The following is a 12097-nucleotide window of genomic DNA, read 5'->3' on the forward strand; positions in this document are numbered from 1 at the left end:
TGCGTTTTGCTCCTGCATCTTCTTCCTGAAACTTTCTGTCCCCTTCTGGAGCCGGATTCCCCTGTGACCTTCAGGACTCGATTCTCCACCTCCAGGACACTGTCTTTGCTTCCCATCCCCAGTAGGAATAGACATGCCTGCCCGTTTACCTTGTGCCTCGCGCCTGCCCCAATCACAGCGACACACAGCAGCCCAGCCCGGCACAGAGCCCCTGCAGACTGCAAGCTCACCACACAGGGACCCTGTCCTCCACCTGAGCGCCTCAGTTTCGCACGGCGGAGGCTTGCAAAAGTTTTAATCACTGAACAATGAAAATCTTCAAACGAATAAGCTAAAAGTTGTCCATAGGGCCCCAGTAACCAAATTCACAATCTAAACAAATAATTATAAATCTCTTCTCCCAATTTTTTCCCATTCATCACAGACATGAGGAAAAGAAGGAGGAGATGCGTCCGCTAGGGAAGGACTCTGCTCTGCCTTTAACCTCCAGTAAGCTCTACAGAAGGAAATGTTTTGAGAACAGACAGTAAAGTACCCAGGAACAACAAAGTATGAATATAATAAAGGTAAAGATTTTAAAAAGAAGAAGGAAATACCCTAGAAGGGAGTAATATGAATGTACATAAGGTGAGGAACTCAGTTAACACTTACTATGTACATTGTTTTAGACATTCTGTCTTTTAGTTTTTGTCTTAAAATAAGAAGTCTTATCTATGTATGTTTATATTTATTGAACAAATATAAGTGTGTGTGTGTATGTGTGTGTGTGTGTGTGTGTGTGTGTGTGTGTGTGTGTGTGTGATTTGTGGTGGGTGTGAAGAGGATCCAAACATTAATAAAATGCTGAAGGTAAGACTTCCCAATATATCTATAATAAGAGGTCAAAAGTAATCGAGTACAAAAGTGTAGTGACTATCTTCTGTTTTCTACAATCCAGCATTCCTTCCCCTTTATTTTGTTAACCAGACACCGTTTTCCTCATTCCCGTAGCTTTGGTGGGACTCCTAGTCATGCTGGGCCACCCACCACAAGACCTGCCCTTGACACCCAAGGGGAGGGGTTTGCTCTCAGCCAGTTCAATCACACACTCTCTCCAGAGGTTTTAAATTTTAATGAATGAACACAAGTTCAGAAAACGATTGGCCTTGAGTATCTCCAAGGAGCACCCTGCAGATGCCCACATTTCATTCTTATTCCCTAGCTATCCAGTGCGACTCTTCCTTTCCACTCATTCTATGACCTACCTTAAATCTTTCTATTTCGACCTAAGTCAGAAGCAGAGTCTGTTGCCCATAACCAAAGCATCCTAACTGACACAATCAGAGAAGTGAGATAAAAAGTTTAAGAGATAAAATGATAAAATATTTAAGAACATGGAAGAGAGTTATTTTTGGTTAAAAGGATTAGAAAAGATTCCATGGATAAGTTGGCATTTTAGTTAATCCCTGAAAAATAGCTAGGATTTGGATATAAGAACAAAACAGAGGAAGAGGGTGTCTTAAGTAGGATAATTGTGTGGACAAAGATATACAGGCAGGAAATTTGAGAAGATTGCAAAGGCTATTTCAAATAGTTTATAAGACAGAAACTATGAAAAGGATGAAATAAGACTGAAAGATGGAGTACCACAATTGGTTAAAAGTCAACTTCTGGGCCAAAAAGGGCCTCTACTTTACAATCGGGTAAGTGATACAAATGGACAATTAGTTGGTCAAGTGTGTCTTGTGACCAGTGCCCACCCTTATTCTAATCTTGTTACAGTAGATGCCTGGAAAGAGAACAGAGCCCTTTGTAGGGGCCACTGCATTATTCAAAATATTGTTGGCCTTTTAAGACACCTTTGAAATGATATGAAGAAGACTTTGCAATCTTACTGAAGCATGGCTACTTTAGATTCAAATATTCCTGTTAAAAAGAAAGGGTTTTATATGTCAGCAATGCCATAACACCAAATTAGAAGATAAAATAAAACTCTAGTCATAATAAGCGAAAATCAGAAAAACTGGGGAGAACCCTGCAAGAACCCACAAGAAGAAAGGTATTTTTAAAAAATGATAAAAAAATTAGTGAAAAAGAGAGAATAGAAATTATAGATATTTCAATATTTCTCTAGTTAATCTGTTCAGCAAAACCTTACCCAAATCCACAATTTTTGTCTTAAGTTGATCTTTAATGTTTCAAGATTTATCTGAAAGAATAAGTAAAATAGTCAAGAAATTTTTTTTTTTTTCCGGTATGCTGCGGCCTCTCCCACTGCGGAGCACAGGCTCCAGACGCGCAGGCTCAGCGGCCACGGCTCACGGGCCCAGCCGCTCTGCGGCACGTGGGATCCTCCCAGACCGGGGCACGAACCCGTGTCCCCTGCATCGGCAGGCGGACTCTCAACCACTGCACCACCAGGGAAGCCCTGAAATAATCCTTTGGGATGCTGGATGCTTTGCACGTATCTTCATCATTTTGTGGTCAGCCAATGCTGAGAATAACACTATATTACATTCCTACCACCCCTAAGATAGGGGTGCAGGGGAAAATAGAGTCTCTTTGATTTCAACTTCCAAATGGATAATTCACAAATTTAGTGTCCACACATTAAAATATTCTTCTCCTGCATTTCTGATATGAAACTCCCATTAGATAATAACTGAATAAATTATTAAGACAGTCATTTCCAAGATACTTACTTACTTGGGGACTGATGATTGGAAGTTATCTGTATCAGGAAAATGTACGTGACTAAAAACTTTCCAAGAAAAAGTGGCTTTATGACTCTACATCATCTAGAAATGCATCACATTTCTAAAACACTCCAATACATAAATTTAGTTACCAAAGTCACGATACAATTAATGCTATAGCATTTTTTTAAGTGGTAAAAGCTAAACATTTATTTTAGAAATTCTATCATTTGCGATATTTCAACTACGGTGAAGGCTTTTTTCATGGAGCGCCTATTTTTGTTGGTTAAGTTCATATTTTGTATTAGAATGAAATGAAATCAAGAATGCAGTTGATTCTGCAGTGTCTAAATTTGATGGAATTTTTTATAAGTATAGAGAATTATTTAAAAGTTTTATCTCATAAAGATAGTTTTATTGAATGGAAGGGGAAAAGTTAAATATCTAGGCTTGAAATATTTACAAATTTTAACATAAAAGAAAGCATTGAGAATATCCTTTTATTCAACAGAATTTTCTCTGTGCTTACTAGATCATTCAAACTGTAAAGAAGACATTTTCTCCATTAAAAATATTATGCTCTAAGGACTTCCCTGGTGGTGCAGTGGTTAAGAATCCGCCTGCCAATGCAGGGGACACGGGTTCGAGGCCTGGTCTGGGAAGATCCCACATGCTGCAAAGCATTTAAGCACGTGCACGACAACTACTGAGCCTGAGCTCTAGAGCTCGTGAGCCACAACTACTGAGCCCACGTGCCACAACTACTGAAGCCCACACACCTAGAACCCGTCCTCCGCAACAAAAGCCACCACAATGAGAAGCCCACGCACCGCAACGAAGAGTAGCCCCTGCTCACCACAACTAGAGACAGCCCGCGGGCAGCAACGAAGACCCAACGCAGCCAAAACTAACTAACTAACTAAATTTTAAAAATATATTATGTTCTATAGAGAAGAGTAAGTTGCAAATGTCAACATTTTCACAATTAGTGATCATAAAATTCAGTTTTGAAGAAGACTGTAGGCAATCTCATAAAATTCAGTTTTGAAGAAGATTGTAGGCAATCTTTTTTTTTATTTTAAAAATAATAAGACTATATAAAAATACATTCTTCAGATAAATACCAATGATTTGGTCTTAGAGACAGAGCTATGAAATTGGTTAAAGTATATGAATAAATAAGTATATGAGTGAATAATTATTCTGCTTATGTTTTTAATGCATCATTGAACATGGATGTGATTTTATCTGTTATAATAAAACAAGTTTTACAGTCAATAAATACATACTATAAAATTACATAATTTTAATTACTTAAAATTTTCTATCTCACTTTCTATAGTGTCTGTTAATATTTTAAAATAATTGAATTTCTTAAAAATTAGTTTCAGGGATCAGAAATAAAAGCAAGATGAATCACTCCACTAGCTCAAAAAATTATTGCAATGAACAGATTTATTTTCCCTTTCTGATTTATTTTAGTTGCATATTCTAAATCTCAACACGCAAAAACAGACTTAAGAATTAACCTAGTTATAGATTCTCACTCTACATTTGAGGAAACTAACAGTTGGATGTATTTTCCAGGTTATCCCAGCAAATTGATTACACAGTCCAGTGTACCACACTTCCTTTTGACCTGTATTACTAATTTGGTGACTGTTTTGCTAATTGTCCTTAAAAATCAGTCATAGAATTTTTCTTATCTGTTGATAAGAAACCAACATGGTCTAATACTTAGTGGATAGCAGTTGTTGGTAACCAAATTTAGAATAGCTCTATTAACAGCATTTTGTAATTTGCAAAAACAAAGAAAATGTCTCTTTTCTAAACAATATCCAGCATCTGAAAACATGTTGATAAAAACTTCAAGCCAGTGAATAGAGTTTTCTGGTAAAAAGTAAAGATGAAGAGCTTGAATCTGGGTCTGTTACTGACAGTCTTCAATGTTGAACAAGTCTCTTCTGTAGACTCTGTTCTTATCAGTAGAAAAATGTTCCCAGCCATTGTCAGAGCGCTTATTGGGAAGATGGTGAGATGCTACTGACAAGGCTTTGTGGTTTCCTCAACCGCTTAATTTCAATGGCATCATGCCCCAGACGATTCTTATTCAACAAGCAAGAATATTTTATCACCTGTCACGTTAGCCTGGGTCATAGTTAGTCCAGATAACACAAAGCAGTCATTAGAGGGACGCTGTCAGCCTCTGAGGGGAGACTTGCCTTCATTTGGTGCCTTTCCAGTAGAATGAAGCCTCCCGCAGGTAGTCAAAAGGCAGGTCATTAAGGAAGGCTTCAGTCGATGGCCTGCCAGGTTCTTCCTTCTAGAAAATGGTGAGCAAGTTTCAGAGCAAGGCCACAGACTGCACAGGACGGGCGAGAGGCGGTAGGGAGAGGCTGTACGCCTCAGTTACTATGTGACGGCGTCTCAAAGGACAAGACGGGCAGAGGTCGACGGCCTCCCTTTTTGTTGGCATAGACCCAGGTTTCCCAAAGAGTCCTTGGGGAACGCCAGTTTCTTAAAAGGTTCTCAGAAACAATGGAAACATAACATTACAGGTTTAGGAAATGCCTTCTCACCATTAGCATATCAAGGGCTCTTAGATATCCTTCCTTAAAGAAATCCCTTCAGACATCGTTGGACAAGCAATTCCCAAACATACACGGCCACGTATCAATTTGAGGAAAACTGGCATAAGCCTTCACTTCTCATTGTCAAATTTCAACCAATGGGCATCTACTGAACTCTATTTCTTTTTACTGTACTTATATTTATTATGATTATGACTACTTAAATATTGGTCTGCACGAGTCCTCCCCGATGTGGTTACATTCTACCTCCTATAGCTTTGGGAAGGTTAAAAGAATTCATGAATATAAACCAACGGATACGTAGTAAGTTCTCTTCTTCTCATTCCTTTTCACCTTTTGTCCTAGGCCTGTAGGAGGAGGAGTGGTCAGAAAGTTGAACACATGGGCTACTTCATATCGTTTGGAAATCAGGCCATCATCTCATCCAGTGGCAATGATTTCAAAATCATACACATGGATATTCAAGAAGATATTGAGCCTTAAATGGGTTCTGTAATGTTACTCAGGAAAGAATAAATTTATTAAGGAGTGTTGTCTTTGAGCACTGCTTAAGCAGGCAGCCTTTTCTATAATATTTTATTCAGGTGGTACTTTTAGCTTATTACCCAGACATCTAATAATAACTTAATTAATGTTACTATGAAATGAAAATAATTTATAGATGAAACTGAGTATAAATGAGAATTACTTGCAAAGATCATTGGCTTGAAGCGTAGTACAAAGAAACCAATTCCCAGTGTGGTTAGAAGCAGTCTGGCCAAAAGATTTTACACAGTAAATTAGAAAATCTTGACAAAATTTTTAATATTTCCAATTTCAGACATGAGAAACGATATTTCAGTGGCGTTATTTTAGGAATTATTAATGTGATCTGCATTCTAAAGAGGAAAGTGCTGTTGGTGGTAAAAAGCATTCAAATACAGAGCCCAGTTCCTTCCAGAGGCACAAAGGACATCAGATTAAATGTTTGCTTCTCTCACACGATCCTAAATTATTACAACAGTTTTGCTTTAGTCATTTTTGAACAGGAACGGTTTTTTTGGTTTTATGTTTTTTATCTTTTATTGAAGTATAGTTGATTTACAATGTTGCGTTAGTTTCAGGTGTACAGCACAGTGACTCATTTATACATACATACACATCTACTTTTCTTCCAGATTCTTTTCCCGTACAGCTTATTACAAAATATCGAGTACAGTTCCCTGTGCTATACAGTAGGTCCCTGTTGGTTATCTATTTTATGTATAGCAGGTGTATGTGTTCATCGCAAACTCCTAATCACTAATGAACTTATATACAAAACAGAAATAGACCCACAGACATAGAAAACAAATTTAATGGTTACCAAAGGGGAAGGGGGAGGGATAAATTACAAACAGGAATAGTTTTAAGAGAAGAAAGGAAACAAGAATACAGCTGTGTTGTAGGGAAAGCAAATTTCTGCTGGCTTCCCTGGGAATTTGTCTAACTTCCACCATCGTTACCTAGCGACTAGTCTCAGAACCAAGCTGTGGGAGTTCTCTTGATCCCCTCTATGTTTCGTCTTGAGCATCTCTAGCCTCACCTTCAACCCCCTCAACCTCAGTGTCGAGACGATCACGCTCTCGACAGAGCAGTCACTTAGGGCTTTAACTGTAAGAGCATCGGCGGAATCCACTGCCACTGAGTCTTACGAACTGACTTCTCTCCTGTGAGCTCTTCCAGGTGGAAGGATTAAGAAATAGAAACCCATCATTCTGTGAATCCCCAGGGTGTATAATGAAAGTGCTGAAAGTTAGTGATGGTAAAGCCTGCCTGGAATTATAGATGTTTACAGTTTTTTCACTTTCTTTCCCAAACAATATGATAAATCCGTTCATGGATTGGACTGATGGTCAAGTAATGACAGATGAATTGATCAATTTTTTCTCTGATGGAGTTTCTCCTTTTCTCTGGGTATTATCTTATAATTCTTGCCAGGAATTACTTTTTTACTCAATAGAAATAATCTTAACCTCCTCAATAAATCAGTTATCGGGTTTTTTTTACATACACTATCAATAAGTTTTGGAAAATTTGTTTGCAGACTTAAATGAAGAGCACCTTTGAATAAGTGAGTTTAGATTTTGACCACCCTCTAAAGATTAGTATCTATTTGGACTAACAATTAATGACACGGGGAATTCAGCACTAGTTCAGGGGATTATCATGCAACACACAACAAAAAGAGGTACCTTTTAAAGGATGAAAAATGAATGAGGAAACAATTATCAAGGATTTCCACTGTAGTTGCCTGAACCACGAACTCCTTTATAAAAATATCACGTCTCATTCATTTCTGTGTCCTCAGGTCTTAATGGAGTGCGTGAGCTCTCATTAATTCAATGTCCACTGCACTGAATCTAGCTAATGAAACCCACAGCACACATACATACCCAAGTGCACATTTATTCAAAATAATGTTCAGGTACAGTGGAGGTCACCACTGAAATACGCAGATAGTACAATTAGTGAGAGGGAAAGAGCGAAACAATCGACCCTCTCTGTCTATCTTTTATTTTCCTACTTTTGGTAGATATTAATTCAATAAACAGTGCATTTTTCTCCAAACCCTCACTCTTACTCTAAAATGCAAAGTAAAGGTGTAGAATTAAATGCAAAGTGACACTTGCCCTCGGTCTCAGGAAAGCAAGAGCAGTCAGTGAGGCCCGTGGCTCCACACTAAAAGGGAGCGGCGACCATTCGACCTGGCCCATCATGTCATTCCCTGGGGAAACCCACAAAGCCAGGCCAGCTTGTCAGCTCTCAGGAGAAATCCGAATTTGGGGGGAAATCTGGTTTTAAGGCGTTCAGATACGTCGAAATTCTGTGACTAAAACACAGCAGACCTGCAGACTGAACCCGGCTCATGGAACATCTCCCTGCTCCTGGGAGAGCCAGACAGCTGAGTAAGCAGGGGCTGAAAGCTCAGTGAAAACACGTCACCCATCCCAGTAACGATGGTAACAATAAGCCGTTATCTCTCTACTAGTAATACAGGTTTAGGTGCACGTGACTAGTATAAATTATTGGGACGCAAAGAGAAAAAGATCCTATCCACCTGCCCAAGATTTTATTCTCCAGATATAATGACCTACTTTGGTGAGGTGGAGAGAAGAAAAGAACAGACAAATGGGTCAAAATTCAAGCCCTCACCTCCTTAGCCACAGTCTAACAGCATTCAGTAAGCAAAAGAATCAAGTCACTGAATTGTTTACTTTTTTAAATAAAATACTATCCTTTCTATAATAATGCCACATTTATTTTTATTTGAAATACTTAAGTAGAAAAATTAAAAGAAGAGTGCAATTACAAGTATTAGGCCAAGGATTAGGAAAGCACGGTTAACAGGACCTTCTGCAGTCTATGTGCTACAGTACCTAAAAGAGTACGTAGGGAGCTCTGGGTCAGCAAGGAAAGAGAGAGATGAACAATAATACATCCCTTGCCTTGCTTACTCACAATACCAGCACAGCGTGAACCAGTGCTTATTCCGAGAGGATCACAAGTGCATAATTACATGTGTCTTTAAATAAAATTTGACTTTTATGACTCAACTTTCATGGCATGCAAAAAAAAAAGGATTAAAAAGCTACTATGGGGACTCCCCTGGTGGCGCAGTAGTTAGGACTCCACGCTCCCAATGCACGGGGCCCATGTTCAATCCCTGGTCAAGGAACTAGATCCCACAGGCATGCTGCAACTAAGGGTTCACAAGCCACAGCTAATGAGCCAGCGAGCCGCAACTAAGGTCCAGCACAACCAAATGAATAAATATTTAAAAAATATAAAAATAAAACATTATTTTAAAAAGTTACTCTTAAAAAAAAAAGTTATGCACATAAGCCTGGCATACAGTTAGTGATCAATATATATTTGTTGAAAGAATGGATTGTTTTCTTACCATGTTCAGCACAAGAGCATATATGGGTCTTAGACATTTACAACTAAAATGAACAGGAACATACCACTGGGTCTGCTTATGTAACAATCTAAAAGCCATTAATTATAGACTTATTGCAGCTAATAAAATTCACTTTGAATATAAACATAAAAATATATACAATAAAGAAATACATAGAAATTATAGGTTAAATTGCTTTACTATTATTTGGACCAAAGGTGAAATATTTGCATACAGAATAAATCTTCTTTTAATAATCCAGGGTGTCTCTAAAATTATTTTACATTAAGAGTATAGGTAAAATGTTTATCCTTGGGCTTTCCTGGTGGCGCAGTGGTTGGGAGTCCGCCTGCCGATGCAGGGGACGCGGGTTCGTGCCCCGGTCCGGGAAGATCCCACATGCCGCGGAGCGGCTGGGCCCGTGAGCCATGGCCGCTGGGCCTGCGCGTCCGGAGCCTGTGCTCCGCAACACAGCAGTGAGAGGCCCGCGTACGGCAAAAAAAAAAAAAAAAAAAAAGTTTATCCTTAATAAAATTTGGAAATCTATTTATTTTAAGGAGTTAATCAGTAATATAAATAATTACAGTGTTAATTTCTGTTCATTTTTATATCAAATATCTTCTGAACACCCACACCTATTAAGTTGTTGAATCACGGGTTGGATAGTGGTAAAGATAACGTTCATTTTTGTTTTCTTCCTTACTGAGCATAATGTCAGAAGCACTTACTTACAGAATGTGTTTACATTCAACATGAACAGAGTAAACGATCAAAATAATCAGTTACAAAGTGCAGAACATGACACCCAATGCAGACGACTCTCACTGTGACTAAGGAATGATTAGTGTCTCACTGCTATGAATCGGAGAAGATTCACCCAATGGCCCGTTACACTCACATTCACAGACTCACTGTAAAACTGTATTAGATGCTTACAGAGTTCTTCATCTCTAAAATAGCAAGACAATTATTAGAAAAAAGCTAGCAAAGAGACCTAGCTTTAGTTTCTAGTTTTTATGATATTTACCCCCTAAAAATCTAGGATTCCACAGTTTTAAACATAATAGTCCCCAAAAGATAGCATATGTATCTTAGATGACATCAGGCCTGCTTGGTGATACTGGGAATAAAAGAAATTGTCTTATACAACATAGTAAATCAACAGTATTTCAATAAAATTTTTTTAAAAAAAGAAACTATCTTCTGTGGTTAAGGAGTAGGTCTTCATGTCTGCTGGATCAAAGCTGGGCTCTTCACTGCAGTATCAAATTTCTCCTAACAGGAGAGCATGATTTCTCTCTGGCAACAAGAGTGATGGATGAAGAATTGACTTATCTATTTTCCTCTTCGCTTCTAAGTAATACTAATAATACTAATAATATTAGTACTGATACTAATAATAATTCATGTGAATAGCAGGTGGAAAACTAAAGTCTATTCCCAATTATTCATCTTAACTGGGTTTCAATTTCCTTAAATGCATAAAATACTTCTTGTGAGTACTTAGTACAGAATCCTTTATGTTAAGAAAGAAAAATATACAGTGTTCAAGAATCTCCTGGGCTAACACAATTTTGTTTTGTCATCAAAATATGGTGTTGAAATTCTGAAACCTTTATACACGTGTACTGGAAGTGAACAACTAAGCAAGTGATGGAAGATGGTGGAAATCAGGTATCTCACTGTTGGAGTTGGAGGCTGCAGAAAAGTGAGGGGAAGAGGCTCAAATGACCCCTCGGGAGCTGGACTAGATTGGGGGGCGTCAGTATGAACTGGTGTTTCAAAACACATACAGATGGATGTACCGTTACAGACGGACCTATGTAGACCATTTATAGATATGTTCATAAACAGCGGTTAGTATTCATACATATTTCCAAACTCTTTTATCTGAAAGGAGCTAGAAGAAATGATATTCCAGAAACAATGAGCTCACCCACGACCATTGTCCCTAAAACAAACTAGGGTTCTTTGGTAAAAGGGCTCATTCTACAGCAGGGGAGGGAGATACATAAAATGAGTTGGGAACATCTTGTAGTTGTAGAAGGTAAAGAAATGCTAACAGACACACACACACACACAATGGGGGACATCAAAGGGGCACAGTAGACAACTGTAAAGCTAATTCTAAAGCTGGAACAATTTAAGCAACAAGATAAATAATTCAGTTGAGATATACTGATATAAATATGGTAAAATAGACAAATCTTCCATGCAGAAGAATTCCAAGTAATGTATGTAGCTATTCCCCCCCCAAAAGAGGTAGAGTATAACTCCTCACCCCTTAAACGTAGGTTCCTATAGCAAATTTTCCAAAGAATATAGTGTGGAAAGGGGGAGAGGAGGGGAGGGGAGAGAAACTTCTCAGTGGAGATAACGTGACAACACGACCTCAACCGAGTAATTAAGGTCCACACCAGCAGTGGGTTGACAGCATGCGTTCTTGATACGATACGAGAGGAACGGTATTTTACCTCCGTGATCTTCCTCCCCCAAACCTGCAATCACAATCTGATCATGAGAAAAACATCAAACAAACGCAACTGAAGCACATTGTATAAGTTACCTGGTCAGTGCCCTTTCAGATGGCTGAGGTCACCAGAAACAGGAAGAAGTCTGACACACTGTCACAGCCTAGAGGGATCTAAGGAAACATGGGGATTCGACGTCATACGGTCTCCTGGACCGAAGGGGCAGAGACTAAGGGTATCTGAATAAAGCACGGGTTTGAGTTAGCACGAATGTATTTTAGTTCAGAGCGACAACCTTACCACACTAATGTAAAATATCGACAATAGGGGAAGCAATGTGGGATATGCGGGAACTCTTTTATCTATGCACAAGTTTCCTGTCATTTAAAAATATTCTAAAATAAAAATTCATCAAAAAAATATATGACGTTGATTTTT

Source organism: Leucopleurus acutus (assembly GCF_964270905.1).
Source record: "Leucopleurus acutus genome assembly, chromosome: 12".
Taxonomy (NCBI): Eukaryota; Metazoa; Chordata; class Mammalia; order Artiodactyla; family Delphinidae; genus Leucopleurus; species Leucopleurus acutus.